The sequence below is a fragment of the Sceloporus occidentalis genome, unplaced genomic scaffold, assembly GCF_023333645.1.
Source record: "Sceloporus occidentalis isolate IW3139 unplaced genomic scaffold, rSceOcc1.0.p SCAF_1, whole genome shotgun sequence".
Lineage (NCBI taxonomy): Eukaryota > Metazoa > Chordata > Lepidosauria > Squamata > Phrynosomatidae > Sceloporus > Sceloporus occidentalis.
In genome coordinates, this window is record NW_028316981.1 from 278,338,866 (window position 1) to 278,357,315 (window position 18,450).

The window sequence follows — 18,450 nt, forward strand, 5'->3', positions numbered from 1 at the left end:
TTACTGTCAGTTCCTATGAGTTGTGTCATATCATGATATGTCCAAAGTACAACAGCCTCAGTTTAGTCATCTTTGTTTCTAATAAGAGGTCAGGTTTGATTTTCTCTCTGACCCATTTATTAGTTGTTGTTTTTTGACAGTCAGTGGTATCAACAGAATTCTTCTCCAGCACCACTTTTCAAATGAATTTTACTGATCCTAATTTAGACGCGTTACAGACCGCCAGATTGCAGCGGTCTGGCTCCGCCTCCGCTTGCAGCGTCCGGGAGCCGCAGCGGCCAAACCGCGCGGCTCCCGGACGCTCCGAGGAAGGAGCGCGGAAATCACGCTCCTTCCTGGGCCCCAGAAGAGACGCCGCGAGGTGCTAGTCGCGCACTCGCAGCATCACTTCTGGGGCACGACGTGCGGACGCACAGCGTCCACTACATCAATATGGCGGTGGCCGTGTGGAACGGCCACCGCCATTTGTCACGGACTCTGTCCGTGATAGGGTTAGGGGCATCTGGAAGAGACGCCCCTTTTTCAAACTGGGACGTCCTCAGGACATCCCTAATGGCAGTCTGTAGCCCACCTTACTTGTATTCAAAGAAATAGCCGTGTTAGTCTGTACTAGCATGCAGAGGGAACCCTGGTGGCACAGTGATTAAAATACTGGTACTGCAGCCGCAAATTTGTGAATTCGATCCCAAGGCTCCAAGGTTGGCTTAGCCTTCCATCCTTTCATAAGTCGATAAAATAAGTACCCAGCTTGTTGGGGGCAATTGGCTTACAGATTGTAAACTGCTTAGAAAGTGCTGAGTTCACTGATAAGTGGTATAGAAATGTAAATGCTATTGCTATAAAGGGATCTTGTTGCACGTTTGAGACTGAGGACTTTAGCACACAGTTTAAAAATCCGAATTACTGCTGCCAAATTCAATTTGAATTCGGGATACGTCCAGATTTTATCACACATGTGTTTGCTTCTGGCGCCACTGGGCGGGTGCATCCCAGGTAACATCTGGCTCTAGAATTTCTTTTCATAGCTGGAAGCTTCCTGGCTTTACAAATTGGCTGGCTGAACTCGGATTCTAGCTGGATATTACCTGGGATGTACTCATTTGGTGGTGGCGGCAGCAGCTAAAAAGGCATGTGATAAAATCCGGATGTAACCCAAATTTGAACTGAATTCAGCAGCGGTAATTTGGATTTTTAAACTGTGCAATAAAGTCCTGAAAGAAGTTTTTAAGCATAAGCTTTGTAGACTGGGTCTACCTTGTCAAGCACAGATGAAACATACCAATAAATAGGCAGTCTGTCAGTGTGAACAGTAATAGAAATACAAAACTTGTACATATGGTGATGGAGTGATAAGTTCAGTTTTAACTCATGTCACAAATTCCTGATTCTGATCTATATTGTAGCTGGACTACTTCCATTGAGACACCTCGACCGCTAGAGGGCACCCGTGCTGCAATGTTAGGGGAATCCAATTAAGCAAGTGCTGCATAGGTTCTCTCTTAGGCCAGTTTTCTCACCATGCTTCTGCTTTCATGTTCCTCTTTCTTGAACCTGATCTCTGTTCTGGGCCCCAGTTCTAGGAGGAAGGTAGAACAAACAAGCAAATAGCATAACAACATAAAATAAACTATCTTGACTATTTTGTCACCCACCACTCTGCAGCATCTTGGTTATTCATATGCACAAGAACCCCCTGTTCTGTTTTATAAATAATAGATGTTCCACACTGTGAGTAAGTGGCACCCTTGCTCCATGTTCCCCTTTGTATGATGAATGTTAGGAATGACAAAGAAAACAACAAAATACTACAAGTTGAATCTCCCTTATGCTTGGGATCAGGAATGTTTTGAATTTCAGATTTTTCCCCAGATTTTGAAATATCTGCATATACTTAATGAAATATCTTGGAGGTGGGACTCAAGTCTTAGCAAAACATCAATTTGTGTTTTATAAACACCTTATACACATATAGCCCAAAGGTAATTTTATACATAATATTTTAAATAATTTTGAGCATGAAACAAAAGTTGTGTACGCTGAACTATGATCAAGTTTATCTATTTGTGGCACAATGACCATTACAAAACCCGAACTACCAGAAAGCAAAGTGTCACTATCTCAGCCACTCATGAAAAAGAACATATTAAATAATATTAATCTATTATTTGTAAAATTCTTCTTATCAGTGTTGTACCTTTTATGTTTTAATGTGGTTAATAAAACATTGCTATTCAAAGAAAGAAAGTGTCACTATCTCAGCCACTCATGAAAAAAGTTTTGGATTTTGGAATATTTTGGATTTCAGAATTCTGGAAAAGGGCAACCCAACTTGTAAGGCTTTTTTTTTAATTCCCAGCTCCCGGAGACATTTTTGAATGTGTGAAGCCAATGGTAATAGGCTGATTTTCTTTCACCACATCCATAATTAAGATATTTGGGTAAGGATCCAAAGGACTTCCACAAAATCATGTGCGTGTGTGTGTGCGTGCGTGATCCCTGTCCCAACAGGCAACAGACTTTCATGCAATTTCAAAAACTCTTTTTGAATCCCTTCTGTCTCACAAGCAGTTTGTGAGGTGTCAGGGGACGGCTGCTATTTGCAAACCCCAAACAAACCCCTGGAACTAACATCACTTTATCCAGCTTTATTGTCTTGTCTTTTTTTTTTTTTACTGGAGTTGCACATGGATGCTGCTTGTTGGCCCATTTACATCTATATCTGCTGCCAGGCCATTCTGTCACCAACTGGCACTCCTCAGATGATCTCATCTTTAGTTTACAGAATCTTCTGACTGCCTAACATTGTTCCATGGCCAAAAATTCTGACTGCCTAACATTGCTCCATGGTCAAAAATTGTTTCTTATTTGCTTCCATTTGTTGTTGTTGTTTTTTCTAGCTTCAAAAGCTCTGTTGCTCTTCCCCTTCCTAGAGATAGTTGCAAGAACAGTAATGGTGATATGACAGAGGTTTCAAGTAACAGATCCTGTATGTTCAGTCAAGCAGATTTGAGTCTTGGGTGGCACCCACACTGTACAGTTAGAGCAGATTGATGACCCTATGGGAAAGGCGGAATAGAAATATATTATTATTATTATTATTATTATTATTATTATTATTATCTGTCATTTGGAGAAGGGCTTAGTATTCTCTGCTAGAGAGCTCTACAGTTTAGAGACATTACTATATGTGGCTTTTAAACTATAGTGCTGAAACTCATCAAGCAGCTTTGGCCATAGTCATTGCACACTGTCGCCTCTGACCCATAGCTGTGCAGCCCCTGACCTGTCCCTTTTCATTAATAGGGGAAACCTGTGAAAGAGCCTACAATTGCACAAATCCTTAGGTGTGAAATGTCACTCCCAAGGCTGTCATGCAACTGCCAGTGATGTCAATGTTCCCTCCTCCTCTCTGCCCCCTCCCCCTTGCTATTCCGAAGTGCCCTAATTACTTAATTTTTTCCCCTTCCTTCCTTCCTTCCTTCCTTCCTTCCTTCCTTTTAAACACTTTGTTGCAACAGAGCTTTGATTTGCACAGAAAAAAAAGAAGAGGCAAAATAACACCCTAAAGACATGCTGGGTAGGGCATAAAGCAGGAGGCAGGGTTAAGGGAGAGATCAGGCAAAGAGCACAATGGCAACATAGACGTAGGCCAATGTGGTAGTGCATCCACTTCAGGTTTCAATCTGGACTTTAAAGGAGTCTTTCAAAATGCTGAACCCAATACCACCAAATACGTTCAGCACCTTGGATAGCTGCTTTGGAGCTGTCCAGAGGCTGAAAGAGATTCTCCATCCCACCGACATGGGAACTTCCAGCTACCATTGGGGTTTAAACTATAGGGATCATGGGAGAAAAATAGTGGGCCAATTATCCACAGCTGAAAATGCTGAAGAGAGAAAATGGCAAATGATACATTTGGAAATATGAACATTTAAAATGAAATGTTAGTGCTTTGTATGTGAAAATTCCATCTAGCCTGTGTTTTGTTCCCCTTTTGCCACAGAGCTCCAAATTAACTTTAAAACACACTAAAAACATATTAATCTCTGCATTGGATGAGTCTTTGAGGGCTTGGGACTTTTAGCCATATAAGCATTATTTTGTAGCTTTTTGTGGTATATTGTGACTGTTGACCAGAGTTTGGAAACCTTTGGAAAGGTAGGGATCTTCTCCAAGCTAAATATACCCAGCTTCCTATGTCATTCCTCATATGGCACAGTTTCCATACCTTTCACCATTTTGGTCACCCTCCTCTGGAAATGCTCCAGATTGTTTTTTGTGGGTTTTTTCGGGCTATGTGGCCATGTTCTAGAAGAGTTTCTTCTTGACGTTTCGCCAGCATCTGTGGCTGGCATCTCTGAAGATGCCAGCCACAGATGCTGGTGAAACGTCAGGAATAAACTCTTCTCAAACATGGCCACATAGCCCAAAAAACCCACAAAAAACTATGGATGCCAGCCATGAAAGCCTTTGGCTCCAGCTTGTCAATGTCCTTTCTGAATTGTGGTGCCCAGAACTGGATACAGTATTCCAGGTGAGGCCTGTTCAGTTTTAAATTTACACTAGGGATGTCAGTGTGTCTTCCTCCCACTATCAATTTTTGTTTAATGTCATGGTCTATCCATCCTGTAGATGAACTTGGGTAAGTTTGTATCACACCGCAAATCAAACAGAATTCTCATTCATCTGCACTGGTCCAATTCAACAGACACAACTATTCCCAGCATGGATGGAACCAGGTTGTTCTTGCCTGGGGTGCAGCTGTTAAAACAGCAGGCAGTGCCTTTTCTCAAATAAGAATTCTACCCCTCACATGAAATTTTCCTTCAGTCCCCAAATTTCTAACATTGTAGAAAGTGAGACATTGAAAATTATTCACACCTAGAACTCTATTTGCTGTGTTCATATTTCTGTGCCTGCTCCTTATCTCTGGATGCCTAAATTCTATTTCTAAATACTCAACTTTGGTTTTAAGTTACTGCAGTGTTTGGGAACTGAAGGAAAATTTCAGGGGGGGGCAGCATTCTTATCTGAAGGTGCAATGCCCTAATTTTGCCCCCCTTATAGTTGCACCTATGCCATGACACCTCCAGGTATCCCACTGGACCTTGACATTTTTAAAATGTTTATACACACACACACACCCCTACCTTGTGGGGAGTATCCCAAGTCACCTAAAATGCCTCCTAAAATGTCTGGGAGCAATGTGAAGTGACTTGTAGTTCCTGGAATGTCACATCTGGCCTGCTGAATATCTAGAGGGCCTGAAATTAGCCCATCAACCCCTGGCATGTTCCTGTGTGTGCGTATGTGTGCCTTCAAATTACCTGTGAACCTATGGTGATGACATGAATTTCACAGGATTTTCTTAGGCAACCATTACTCAGAGATGGTTTTGCCAGTACCTTCCCTTGAAATACAGCCTACAGCACCTGGTATTTTATTGGTGGTCTCCCATCCAAGTACTAACTAGGTCTGACCCTGCTTTGCTTCCAAGATCAGACAGGATCTGGTTCCTTACCCCACATTAAAAAATGTGTCTACATTACAGATCTATCACTTTGTCATAGTTCCTCCCTAAAGACTCTTGAGAGTTGTAGTTTGGCAAAGTACTTAGAATTCTCTGCTAGAAAGCTCCAATGTGTCTCCTTGATCTACAGTACTCCAGGAACCCTGAATACCTGTTTATAGAACAGAACAAAATTAATTTAACCATCAATGCCTTTTTCCCCCTCTTGAGTCGAGCCTTCTAAGTATTTCAAAAAGTACAGGTTTCACGATGTTTTAGAATGGAATTACAACATAGCATAAAACTGATGCAACCATGCAGTACAGATACACCTACAGAAGAGGAACCTGCTAGGGAAAAAAAGCACTACAAACCAAGGATGAACGCATTCCAACAAAGACTTTAAAAAGGCAGTCACTCAGAGAGCCCTGTGGGCTGAATGGGCGAATCTGTAAATTTTGCTTGCTTGCAGACAGTAATGTGGAACTGGCCTGTATTATTGCTTAATAAAACAGTTGTTGTGTGGATGTGAATCACTAGGAAACAGTGATCGCATGAAAGGACACTGGGTCTTCTACATAGCTTTGGCATAAATAGGAAGGACTCTGAGAGCCAGTAGGTCAGTAAGTGGAGGCAAGCACTGGAAGGTCGGTAGGAGGAGGAATAGAGATAACAAACCCTAAAGGTAGAAACATATAATCAAAGTTTCTATTCTGTTACCTGAGACGAAGTTCCACTCCTTGAGCTGGATCACATTGTTCATACCAACTTGACCATAAATCACCTTCAGAGCAGAGGCAGAGGTAGAAGCAGAACCCCTTTGACTTGAAATGAAACATTTACATCACTTGTGTAATTTTGCTTGCAGTGTGACGTCACAACAAACCTATTTAAAGTGAATGGGAGTAGCCACAAGGAGCTGCTGCAGGAAAGCAGGAAAAGAAGCCAAAGGGACCGGTGATTCACTAGATTGGCAAGGAGAAGTTAATAAAACACCTTCAGGTCCAGAATTCTGATGGTAATTATATTAATCTTAATGCTTTTTAATTTGCCATGTAATTCCATTGAAGTGACAAGTAAGGAATGGGATCAAAGAGTTTCAAGTGTTGGATTCAGTGTTGATTTTTTTTAATTGCTCAAAATTTCAGGTTGCATTATGTTCTTTATGTATGAGAATTACCCAGACAGGCATCTGTCTGTAAGTTGAGCCAATTAAGATTTGTCAATTGTTAAAAAGAAAATGCCCAGCAATAACACTAGTCAGGTGATAAGGTACTTCACCATACCTGTCTGTGTGTGTGCTGCAATAACAATAATGCTGAAGATTGTTATTAGAATTAATGTTCATGGTAATAATAATCTGCATGCAATAGCAGCTTGAGGAAAGTGGTTTTCATGAGGGAAACCCATGTTCAATTAATCTTCCCATTTCACCCCGCAACCCTGCTCTTTCCAAGAGCTGGTGGACCTTCTAGAGCACTATGAGATAACAGTAGGGAGAGGGATTGGTGAAATGTTGATACAGTACCTCCGTTTTCACAACCACAAAGCCCTTCCCAGTCATACAAAGACAGTAAATTCAACCTCTTATTGTTGTTACTCCTGTGGTTGCTATTATTTTGCTTCTGTCAATTTATCTCCCCAGTCCAACCCACGTGCTCCAGTTGCAGCTTCAGACTGCAAAACTACCAATCAGTAAAGCCTCTTAAAAAAACAAAGACACTGTTTTATGCTTCTCTTGCTACGGACTTTGTTTACTGCACAATGTTGGGCTTTCGCCCATGTAAATCCATCAGTTCATGGCTCTCTCCCACTGTTTGTATTCAGACTTATCTCATCATATGCAAAACACTTGTAGAAACTACTGTTGTATGCCCTCAAAACTCCCCAAGTTGTTTCCTTTCAATAATAATAATAATAATAATAATAATATTCTATTTATATTTCCCACCTCTCCCTTCAGATCGAGGCAGGATTACAGCAGTTAAAACAACAATACAAATACAATCATTCAATAAAATTATGACAATTATTACATTATTAATAAAAAAACTGATTTGCCATCTGTTTACCATTCTGTTTTTGTCAAGAGTAGGGATCATTCTAAAATTATTCATAGGAGATTGGGTGGGTAGGCCTGCCGGAAGAGATCCGTCTTAAGTGCTTTCTTGAAAGTATCTAAGGTGGTAATAAGACGGATCTCTTCCAGCAGATTGTTCCATAAATTGGGAGCTGCGGCCACAAATGCCTTATAGGAAGTTGTTATTAATCTTGTTTTTGAGTATTCTAGTAAGCTCTTCCCTGATGTTCTGAGATTGCGGGGCGGATTGTGTAGGGAGAGACATTCCCTTAAGTAACTCGGGCCCGAGCCATGTAGGGCTTTAAAAGTAATGACCAACACTTTGTATTGCACCCGGAAGCTGATAGGCAGCCAATGTAAAGATCTTAGTACTGGTGTAATATGATCTGATCTGGGTGTTCTTGTGATCAGTCTGGCTGCTGCATTTTGGATTAATTGAAGCTTCCGAACTTGGTACAAAGTTAGCCCCATGTAGAGCGCACTACAGAAATCTAAGCTAGAGGTTACCAGTGCATATACCACTGTTTCAAGTTCCTTCTGGGCCAGGTAGGGACACAGCTGGCGTATCAACCGAAGTTGGTACCAGGTGCTCCTGGCCGTCGCCTCCACATAAGATGTCAACTGTAGAGACGAGTCCAGGAGCACTCCCAGACTGCAAACTTCATCCTTTAGGGGAAGTGTGACCCCGTCCAGGACTGGTTGACAAATCTCCTTCCCTGGGCCAGGGGTACCTATCACAAGTACCTCCATTTTCTCTGGATTCAACTTCAGTTTGTTTTCCCTCGAGACAGGCGTTCAGAGGAGAGATGCCTTCCTTAGTTACTGCAACAGTCAGAGACATAGAGAAATGAATTTGGGGGTCATCAGTATATTGTTTCCGGATGATCTCTCCCAGTGGCTTCGTGTAAATGTTAAACAGCATGGGGGACAGGATGGCACCCTGGGGGATGCCAGTTGACAGCTCTCTTTTACAAGAGCAGCTGTCCCCCAGCATCACCATCTGGAATCTACCCGAGAAGTAGAATCAGGGCCACTGCAATGCAGTGCCTCCGATACCTAACTCTCTCAGGCACTCCAGAAGGATACCGTGGTCAATGGTATCGAAGGAGAAAAGGATACTTATAGCACCTCTGCAACTTTTGCCCTATTTGCTTTATTTGCAAGTATGCCGGCAGAGTATGTGGAAACAGACAAGCATTCTAAAGAAGGCAGCAGATACTATTTCCTGCTTTCAGACCCCAGGAAGATACACAGACCCTGCACTTTGTCTTTGTCCAACTCACAGCTACTCCAGTTCTTCTCTCTCACTGTCTCTGAATTTTAAAACACAGATTAAATATTTTTCAGCATTTAGGAATACACTAAACAGCCTTTCTCAGTTTTTGGTCCTCAAGTGTTGTCAGCCTGCAAATTCCATCCCCCCAGACAGCATGGTCAGTCATAAAGGATGATGGGTTTTGTATTCAACATATAGAAAATGTGGCATGTAGCACTAAAATTTGTTATAAATTTTGAAAGGGAATACCAGATTTTTATTAGGAGTTCATGATGAATAAAGGTGCATTTCTCACACAGAAGTAAAGTATCCAAGTAGAGCTCTCGCAAATTCCATCACTGTAATATTTCTCAATATTAGACTCTTTTGTCTAATCTTGGATTATAACCAGGCATCATTTTAAGACAAAACCTAAAGATAATTAAAACATTACCTCTCTCTGTGTGTGTGTGTGTGTGTGTGTGTGTGTGTGCGTGCGTGTATGCACACACACTAGAAATACAAGTTGGAGTAACAGCAAATTATTCTTAGTTTTTTGTGGGTTTTTCGGGCTATGTGGCCATGTTCCAGAAAAGTTTCTTCTTGACGTTTCGCCAGCATCTGTGGCTGGCATCTTCAGAGAATGTTTTCCTGGAAAGGCCTTGGGTATATATAATGTGTGACCTGGAAAGGGAGGAGTGAATTTGCATGTATATTGTTTTTGTTGCTAATGGTAGGCCTCAGGTTGGAGGGTCTGCAAAAGAGAATTGATGTCTGCTTGACAGTGCTCATTGTCTGCTGGGAGATTTCTAATTTGTATTTGTTGAGTCTTTGTCTTGCTGTCTTTCAGGACTGGTAGCCAAACCTTGTTTACTTTAAGGGTTTCCTCTTTTCTGTTGAAATTGTCCAAGTGTTTGTGGATTTCAATGGCTTCCCTGTGCATCCTGACATGGTAGTGGTTGGCATGGTCCAGAACTTCAGTGTTTTCAAACAGTATTTTATGCCCAGGATGGTTTGTGACATGTTCTGCTACTGCTGATTTTTCTGGCTGACCCAGTCTGCAGTGCCTCTCGTGTTCCTTGATTCTGGTTTGCACACTGCGTTTGTTGGTCCCTATGTAGACTTGTCCGCAGCTGCATGGTATGCTGTAAACTCCTGCAGCTGTGAGAGGGTCTCTCTGGTCCTTGGCTGAGTGAAGCATTTGCTGGATTTTTTTCGTCAGTTTGTAAACCATTTGAAGGTTGTGCTTCCTCACCACTTTGCCTATGTCTGTGACTCCTTTGATGTATGGTAAAAATACCTTCCCTTTGGGGGGGCTGCTTGTCTTCACTTTTCTGGGTTTTCCTGGGCCTGGCAGCCTTTCTGATGTCTGAGCTGGAATAACCATTGGCCTGTAGAGCCCGGTCCAAGTGCTTCAGTTCATCTTCCAAGAAGTGGGGTTCGCAGATGCATTTTGCTTGGTCTACCAGTGTTTTGATTGTGCTTCCTTTTTATCCTGGGTGATGGTTTTCAATTGTCAAGGAGGACAGACAAGGGTCCATTTTACTGCCCAGTCTGCTGCTGCTGCTGCTGCTTATTATTATTATTATTATTATTATTATTATTATTATTATTATTAACCCTTATTTATAAAGCACTGTAAATTTGCACAGCGCTGTACATACAATCTTTTTAATTGGACGGTTCCCTGCCCTCAGGCTTACAATCTAAAAAGACGCAACACAAAGGGAGTGGTGGTGGGGAAGGGGCCTGTCTAGTAGGATAATACATATAAAATACATAGCAATACAGGAAATGATTCAATAAAACAGGCAACAAAAGAACATCAAATAGCAAGTGACAGTTATGCAATGCCTGGGAACGCTTCCCTGAACAGGATGGTCTTCAACTCCGTTTTGAAGCTGGTTAAAGAGGTGATGGCTCATGCTCGCGGGGGAAAAAGGTTCCAGGAGTGAGGGGCAGCGAGTGAAAAGGGGCGAATCCAAGATGGGGCAGAGGAAATCCTGGGCTGTGACAGCAGACCTTGACTACCAGAGCGGAGGGCCCGAGTGGGAAGGTGAGGAGAAAGAAGGTCTGATAAGTAAGGAGGGGCCAGCCCATGGAGGGCTTTAAATGTGGACAGCAGGAGCTTATACTGAATGCGGAAAGGGAGGGGGAGCCAGTGAAGGGATGCCAACACAGAAGAGATGTGGTCAGAGTGGTGGGCGGAAGTGATAATGCGTGCAGCTGAATGCTGGACAGAAATTAAAGGACGGAGGTGAGAAAGAGGAAGCCCAGCCAGGAGGACGTTACAGTAATCAAGTTGTGAGACCACTAGGGCATGGACCAGGATCTTGGCAGTAGAGATATGGTCGGATTTTGGCAATATTGTATAGAAAGAATCTACAAGCCTTGGCTGTAGTCTGGATCTGAGGGATACACGACAGAGAAGAATCAAAGATAAAACCAAGACTGCGGGCTTGCTGGACTGGTTGAATAGAAATGTTGTCCACAGAGACAGAAAAAGAGTGTTGAAGGGTGGGCTTAGGAGGAAAGACAAGAAGCTCCGTCTTGGACATGTTGAGCTTCAAACACCGATGACGCATCCACTGGGAGACAGCTGTGAGACAAGACGAAACTTGCTGTTCAAGCCTTGGAGAAAGGTCAGGGGTGGAAAGATACAACTGAGTATCATCGGCATATAGATGGTAGGAAAAACCAAAAGAGCTAATGAGTTTACCTAAGGACAGTGTGTAGAGAGAAAACAGAAAGGGACCCAGAACAGAGCCCTGGGGAACTCCAACAGATAAGGGAACAGGAGATGAAGTCTGACCACCTGCAACCACTGCAAAAGATCTGTCTGACAAATAAGATCTAAACCAGTCGAGAACGGAGTCTGAGAATGCAAGGTCAGAAAGTATATCAACTAGAAGAGAGTGATCAACAGTGTCAAAGGCTGCAGACAAATCAAGAAGGATGAGAACAGAGTAAAGGCCATTAGCCTTGGCCCGTAAAAGGTCATTCGAGATCTTAGTGAGAGCTGTCTCTGTGGAATGCCTTGGGCAGAAACCAGACTGAAAGGGATCGAGGATGGAGTTGGCTTCAAGAAACTCAAGACAGCGTGAATAAACAACCCGTTCCAAAACCTTAGAAAGAAAGGGAAGAAGAGAAATCGGACGATAGCTAGACAAAGAGGAGGGGTCGAGAGAAGGTTTTTTCAGAATTGGGGAAATGAGAGCATGTTTGAAGTCTAACGGGAAGGAGCCTGTGGAGAGAGAGAGATTGAAGATATGGAGAAGCGAGGGCAGAAAAGAGAATGCTATAGAAATTAGAAGATGGGTAGGAATTGGATCAAGGGAACAGGTTGCAGGTTTGGAAGAGTTCAGAAGTGTAGAGAGTCCAAAGAAGCAGGAGGAAACACAGAAAAATTTTTAAGCGAGGGCAATAGAAGATTGTGAGCAGAAGAAGAATCGGGAGGGACTATCTCAGAGCGAATAGTGGTAATCTTAGAGATGAAATAGTTAGCAAAGTCATTAGGAGAGAATGATGAAGAGACAGCAGGAGAGGGAGGTTTAAGCAAAGTGTTGAAGGTGGAGAACAAACACTGTGGGCGCCTCTCACTGGCAGAGATCAATGATTTGTAATAATTCTGTTTTGCCATAGACAGGGCACGTGAGAAGGACGAAAGAACAAATTTGTAATGGATAAAATCAGCCCACTGTTTGGACTTTCTCCAAAGACGTTCGGCCGCTCTAGAGCAGGACCGGAGAAACTTAATGAGGGGGGTAAGCCAGGGCTGAGGCCTAGTCTTAGAGGAAGAAGTGCGTACAGAGACAGGGGCAAAGCGGTCAAGAGTCGAGGAAAGAGTGGAGTTAAATAAAGACATTTCTGAGTCAGCAGAATTTAGGGAAGAGAGAGATGAATCCAGAGTCTGACCAAGATGGTTAGAATCAACAGATTGAAGATCACGAAAATAGCGTTGAACTGTGTGATGAGGAGGTGGAGTATAAGTGAGAGCAAAGGCGATTAAGTGATGGTCAGATAGTGGAAAGTCAAGTGCCAGGTAGTCAGAAATGGCACAGTTTGCAGCAAGAACCAAGTCAAGACAGTGACCAAGAGAATGAGTTGGAGATTTGGAGTGTGGTTAGAGGCCAAAAGAAGCTAGAAGAGAGTTGAAGCAAGACGTTGTAGGATTATTGGAATTTATATGTACAAAATATGCTTAATTTATATGTACAAAATATCAGATGGAAGGCAGGATTAGACTCAAAAGAAGAAAGGGTGAAAACTGTCAGAAGGAACATTAACAACTTAAGATAGGCAGATGAAGCCATATTACCAACAGAAAATAGCAAAGATTTGGAATGACTGTTAAAGGAGGACACACAGACATCTGAATACTAAGAAAATAAAAATAATGATCATGGATTATTTACATAGTTTTAAAGTAGATGATGAAGGCATCAAAGTAATTAAAGATTTTCAATGCTTTGGCTCAGTCATTTTTCAAAATGGGGACTTTAGTCAAGAAATCAGAGTAATGTCGAATCTGCACTACAGAAATAAAGCAGTTTGACATTGCTTTAACTGCCCTGTCTTAATGCTTCTGAATTCTGGGATTTGTAGTTTTGTGTGATATTTAGCCTTCTCTGTCAGAGACCTCAATCCAAGGTTCCTATGGTATTGAGCCATCGCAGTTAAAAGGGTGTCAAACTATATCAGTGGTGGCGAACCTATGGCACGCGTGCCAGAGGTGGCACTCAGAGCCCTCTCTGTGGGGACACGCATCATCATCCCAACACAGACTTCACTAGAATTTGTCACTAGAAATCCAGAGGGACGCGGCACTTTGCAATAAATAAGTGGGGTTTGGGTTGCAGTTTGGGCACTTGGTCTCTAAAAGGTTCTCCATCACTGAACTATATTATTTCTGCAGTGCTGATTAGCCCTAGGACTAAGAAGAGCAGCTATTAAGGAACTAGAATAACATACTCAAGACTAAAGACATATTGAATACCAAACTCAGAGTCATCCATGCTGTAGTGTTTCTGACTACTGTGTGTATTGATGTGATTGCTGTCCAGTGAAGAAATTTGACAGGAAAAATGCCAACTCATTTGAAATGCAGTGCTGGAGGGGACTTCAGTGGATAGTATGGCCTGCCAATTCTTTCCTGAACTCTCACTTTCACGATATAATGAGATAACATGATTCATTGAAAATGCTTGATAAAGGCAGTAGGAAAAGAGAAAGCCTCATTGTAGCTGGATTGATTCAACTGAGGAAGCCATGGCCATTAGTTTGCAAGACCTGAACAAAGAGTTGATAATAGGGTATCTTGGAATGAAAACAGTAACAAGAATAGCTAATATTGTTGTTTGTGAAACTGAAGGTGTCCATACTTTTTTGTTGGTTTTTTTGGGCTATGTGGCCATGTAGCAGTAGCAGAACATGTTATAAACCATCCTGGGCATAAAATGCTGTTTGAAAATAATGAAATTCTGGATCATTCCAACAGCTATCAGGTCAGAATGTACAGGGAAGCCATTGAAACCCATTAACATCTTGGACAACTTCAACAGGAAAGAAGGAAACCCTTAAAGTGAACAAAGTTTGGCTACCAGTCCTGAAAAACACCAAAATCAAGACCTGGCACATGCAAATGAGAAATCACTCATGGTCAGGAGCTTTCCCAGTAGATAATGGACCACTAATTAAGCAGACGGTAATCCTCTTTGCATATCCTCCCACCCTGAGGCCTTGCTATTCAACAACATAACAATACACAGATTAACATGGAAATCACTCCTCCCAACCCAGGATCACACAATACACACACACACACACACACACACCACTCTCCTCCATGCCAGCATTCTCTGAAGATGCCAGCCACAGATGCTGGCAAAACACCAGAAACAAACTATTCTGGAACATGGCCACATAGCCCAAAAGTCCCAGACAAAACTATGATATTGTTGTTATTATTTCTTACCTGCCTCTCCTTATGGAGTGAGGCAAGGAACAACAACAAATAATACAACATTTATAAAACCATATACATGATTTTATAATTGTAGAGCATGTCTGAAAGCATATAAAACCAATACAAATTAATATACATCAATATATACTTAAAATCATAATTTAAAAAATAATCTGGATATGCCTGCCAAAAGAGAGTGGTCTTTACTGCTGATTTAAAGTCAGACAGCATCTTGAGCTGACAAATCTTTTCCAACTGGTAATTCCACAATCTGGGGTTGGCTAAAGAGAATGTCCTCTGGGTAACAGTCAGCTGAGTTTTGGTTAATAACAGTAGATGTCTCCCAGAGGACCTATTTGTACATGATGGATTATATAGGAGAAGGTGATCCTGTAGATAACCTGGACCCAACTTGATGGCACATAACAACAGCAGCAAGCAGCCTGGGTGCAATTTAGGAACTACAGTTCCCCCAATATCAGTCTACCCTGATATTTCAGTTCTGCTCCAGCCTGAGAGATGGCAAGTGGGTACCTGAGAGTGGGCACCTTTCAACTGTGGCTCCAACGATTTGCAATAGCTTCCTCAAAAAACTGGTTTGGCTCCATCACTGTCTGCTTTGAGCCAAACAGAAAATGCAGTTTTATTTAGGTGGTCTTAACTTTGAATATTGCTGCTATTTAAAAAATATTGTATTAGGTTTGCTGCTTTCATTTTGCTGTTGACAATTTTCAGGAAGTTTCAAAACATATTTTGTACCTGGTACTGTCCGCTTTTAAGTCAGATGGGAGTAGAAAGATGGGATGAGAACTTTGAAAAATATTTGCAAGGCCACCAAATAAACTGCTGAAGCCAGGGTTTCCTGTACAGAAGCCCACTGTCTATTTAAACATTACTATGGCCCAGTACACACTGCCAAGAAGGGGTGTCCTGGTGGCGATAGTAGGGCTTGGGACCACGCACCAACCACACAGTCCCGAGCCCTACTATGTGCAGGCAGTGCCATAATTGTGCGGCACCACCCACATGGAGGGGATGTCTATGATGTGTGGGCGTCTCAGTGTCCACATGTCTTCTACAGAAAGCGCCATCATAGGGCTGCATCACAGCCCTTATGATGGCACAAAAAAGGAGCCGCTCTAGGGGGCTCCTTTTTTTGCTGCACAGCGGTACCATGCCATTTGGTTGCTGCGGTAATGCTGCACAGCCAAAAAGGCTGGCGTTTCTCCACCCATCTGTCTTGGCCCTTTCATGGGTTTGGAAACAGCATTGCATTTCTCTCTCTAACTTGTTTTTCCTATGGAAACTGACTGAAGGTTGTGGGAGTTGAAGTCTAATACATTTAAAATGCACCAGGTTAGGGGATGTTATGTGGAGACATTTATAGCACCTTTGAGACTGAAAGAAAGAAGTTGGCTGCATGAGCTTTCATAGACTAAAGTCTATTTCCTAAGATGCATATGGTCAGGCTAGGGAAGGTTAGTCTAGCCATCCAAAATGTGGTAAGACAGTGGGTCCTTGATATCTACTGGGTTTTGGCCCCAGGACCCTCCATGGATACCAAAATCCATGGATACTCAGGTCCCATTAAATACAATGGATAGTAAAATGTTGTCCCTTATATAAAATGGCAAATGCAAGGTTTCTTTATAATTTTTAAAAATATTTCCAAACCATGGATGAGTGAATCCATACATAAAGAATCCATAGATTCAGAGGGCTGACTGTAGTACAAACTGAAGGAATGCCCCCCCCCACACACACACACAAACACTTGCAGAAATGAATGGTATTCTGGCAGCCTTCTCTATGAAGTTTATCACACAGGAGAAAATAGGAGTTTAAACAATGATTAACCCTGAAAATCACACAATTGACATTAAAACATGTTTAAAATGACATTAACACAAATGCCATTATCTTGTGAAAAACCAGGGAATAACCAGGTAAGAAACAGCAAAAAGTCATTCACAGGAAAATTCCGTGAATGACCTTCCTGTTGTTTCTTGCCTGGTTATTCATGGGATAATGGCACTTTAATCATATTTTATCACAATGTTGTGTGAAAACCATTCGCACAATTGCAAGATAATCACAGGTTAATCACCATTTATACTTCCAATTTTCCCCCGTGTGATAAACTCCTATGAAAAAAATAATAGCTGAAGTTAATTAAGGGTGTGTTCATTTCAGGGCAACCAGACAGCCTCCTTTTCCAGGGCATGTCCTACATTTCAGCCTTCTGTCCAGGAAGAATTCCAAAATGTCCTCCATTATAAGCATCATTAAGAAGCTCATTGAGTAACACAACTTGCTGTTCCCCTTCAAGAAATGTGCCTACTTAGCAGCATGTCTTTGCTGCAAATAGAGGGATAGGATGGATCCTTCTGAAGTTCTTTTTTCCTAGGACCAGTAGAACACAAGACTTGCTTCCAGATCTTGGGTCATGTTCATTTATTGGAAGGGGAAAGGACAGCAAGCATTTTAGGCAATGAGCTGCTTGAGGACACAGTGCAAATGATGAAAGCATTCTTCCCTTCATTTCAGTACAATGGACAAATGAAAGGAATAATTTTATTGTAGATTCAGTTGAGGGGTTTGTTGGTAGTAAAGTACTGTACATTTTAAGTGTTTGTCTTCAGAGCCAGTGTGGCATAATGGTTTGACTGTTGGAGACCAGGATTCAATTCCCCGCTCAGTTACAAAATCCATTGGGTGACCTTGGGTAAGTCACACTTTCTCAGCCTCAGAGGAAGGCAATGGCAAAACTCCTCTGAACAAATCTTGCCAAGAAAACCCCATGAGAGGTTCATATTAGGGTTGCTATAAGTTGGAAACAACTTGAAGGCACACAGCAACAACAACAACAACTTAACCATATGGAATAAATATAGGGGAATACTTGCCCATAGGGAATCATAGAGGAATTGGTATTCATGCTTTGAGCATATCTTTGGTCATGACCCCACATTACTCTGGAGAATGCCCTCCATTATTGTGGTGCCTTATCCTCCTTTGCGGTTAGGATGTCTGGTCCCTCTAGTTCATTTCTGCACAATAAAAAATAGCTCAGAGATAAAGCCCCAGCCCCTCCACAACCTGCCATTAAATGTAATGTCCTACATTTAATGTTCTAATGTCCTACATTTTTCTTGAACCTCCTTCATTTTGTGGTGCTTTTGCAGTTTATGACGACTGGTCCTCCTGGTTCATTTCTGTAGACTAAAAGCCGCTCTGAAGGTCATTAGGACATTACAATTTTTTTAACGTTTTACATTTTGGGGTGCCTTTGCAGTAGGACATTACCTTGGGACATCGGGACATGAAACATAGGACATTACATTTTTCTGGAATGTCCTACATTTTGTGGTGCCTTGGCAGTAGGGCAAGTCAGCCAGTAGGTCATTACATTGGGATATTAGGACATGAAGAATGCAGAACATTACATTTTTTTTCTTGGACCTCCTACATTTTGTGGTGCCTTTGCAGTAGGACATTAGGACATTACATTTTTATTTATTTATTTATTTACATTTTCTCTTAACATCCTACATTTTGTGGTGCCTTTCCAACAGGACACATAGGCCAGTAGGACATGACATTGGAACATTAGGACATGAAACATAGGGCATTACATTTCT